Source organism: Helianthus annuus, chromosome 9, assembly GCF_002127325.2.
Source record: "Helianthus annuus cultivar XRQ/B chromosome 9, HanXRQr2.0-SUNRISE, whole genome shotgun sequence".
Classification (NCBI taxonomy): Eukaryota; Viridiplantae; Streptophyta; class Magnoliopsida; order Asterales; family Asteraceae; genus Helianthus; species Helianthus annuus.
The window spans coordinates 46,485,016-46,487,104 of NC_035441.2; the positions used below are offsets into that span (position 1 = coordinate 46,485,016).

The window sequence follows — 2,089 nt, forward strand, 5'->3', positions numbered from 1 at the left end:
GTGGTTGTGGGTGGAAGATGGTGGCGATGACACAAAGATCTACTGTTTGGTGGCCAGATCTACCGTTTGGTGGCCAGATCTACCGTTTGAAGTTGAAGGTACTGGCCAGATCTTAACTCAGTTTCACGGCAAAATTTATCTGAATTTTTAGCTGGTGTGTTCACATTCACGTTTACGGTAAATCTGGTATAACTATTTGTTTGTTATTAATTAAAATCTGTTTTTAAAGCCGTGTTTGACTAATTTCCTGTTGTGTTATAATCGGATTTGTTATTGTAGCTGATTGAAGATGAATTTAATGATTAATTTTGTTAGGCTTTTTTTGTTTAATTTTGATTGTTATTGATTGAAATCTGTTAATGAACTGTAATTGAATGATTTCATTTTTTTTAATCCGATGTGTTTGTTATAGTTGATGAAAGAAGGATTAGATGAATATAACTGTTTTGAACTTTTATCTACTTTTGCAGCTGATTCCACAGATTCTCCGAAGATTGACGGTTTTTGGTGGGGCTGAGACATCGAGTACAGCCCGAGCAAAGAGAGGGAACCATTCCAACTGGAGTAAGTTTCCTATATATATATACACTATATATAATATGCATATTGAAAGGTTAGGATTGGTCATTGCTGTTATGTCTTTGAATAGGTAATTGCTGGAGAAGCAGGGGTTCTTTTTTTCTATATAGCAGGTTCTGAGTTTGAGGAAATGTAAGTATTATTTTCCTTTTTTCGTGTATGCACTCTTTGTCTGTCAATTTCATTATATACGCTTGTCAGTTGTCAATTAACATCCTTTGGAATCACATTTTCAATTTCAAAACCTTAGAATTTATTGATCGGTTAGTTTGTAAATATCTGTATGCTGGTTGCTTTGGCACCTAATTATTACCATATAATTCAATTCATTCTTCCTTATAAAATACATGTGTCGTTCAATTTAACACTTTTGGTACTGTTTTCAGAGAGCGGTGCTAATGCCAGTAATGTAGGGGATGATAGGCCGAGCTAGGACAAGAACATGGAAGGCTCTTGCTTTTGGCATTCTTATTATGGATAAGATGGACGTGAGTTGCTGCAACGTCGGGTTCAAAGATACCCCATACCAGTTATTTATGTCAAAAAGCAATTAAGTTGGGTGAAGAAGGATCGTTTACTCAAGAGAACTACAGTTTGGCAATTCTTGCCCTTGAAGATGTTTTTGCAACTTACGTGTGCGCAAATAACTCCAATAAGAACCTTATGGAACCTGGAACATCAACTGTTTCAGGTGTTTTTAAGGATCGAAGAGGATAATCGAGGCAGAAACATGTGTACGATAAAAAAAAAGGAAACCTATGAAGAAAAAGAAGGTACATTTGGCAACCTTATGCAAATTTTACAAATATTCTATATATTTTATATTATTAGATCAGTTCAGAACAGGATATTATGACCGTTGGAGCCCAAGAAGCTTGTACTAGCTGGTTTGCTTCTATTTAAATCTTGCATTGCTTTCTAGATGCATAAATTGCGTTATTTATCAGCGTAAGTTATCCAGAATTTAACGGGTCAAATTGGTAAATAAAAAGTTATAGCGAAAAGGAAATGGGTCAAAGAAGGCCGGGAGAATAAAACCTATAAAATGGCTTTATCTAAAGAAAAAAAAACTGGGTTGAAAGAGGTTAACGTTAACCAACCCTACTTGACCCATTTGACCATACAAATTAATATATCCATATACTGTTTGAAAGAGAAGACTATGATTTTGTTCAGATGGACGTGATAGGAAAACAACTAGATGTGTTGATGGAAGCCAATCAGAATGGTGATGTCACAAAGTCAATTGGAAGTACTACGATCGTGACGTTGACTGTTTCTTCTTGGTTGGCCTCGGTTAGCATGAACTCTTTCAACTCACAGTAAGTATGACAAAACCCTAACCTTTTTAATAAACCGCTCAACCCAAAGCGAGTTTTTTTAGTTTTTTATTGTTAATATTGCAAAATATGTCACACGAATGATAAGACCTTGAGTTCGTTTGATTATAACCTGGATATGAATATGTTTTGTTCTTTATTGAGTAATTCATTAGAATGTAAAATTATGA

The 2,089-nt window shown here is 34.8% G+C and overlaps 1 long non-coding RNA gene across 1 annotated transcript; it reads left to right on the plus strand.

Annotated features, from left to right (window-relative positions):
* Positions 1 to 454: 454 nt before the first annotated feature.
* Positions 455 to 1,329, plus strand: LOC118481965. Its single transcript, XR_004866464.1, has 3 exons — positions 455 to 564; positions 650 to 711; positions 966 to 1,329. It is a non-coding gene; the product is annotated as an uncharacterized LOC118481965 (long non-coding RNA).
* The last annotated feature ends 760 nt before the right edge of the window (positions 1,330 to 2,089 follow it).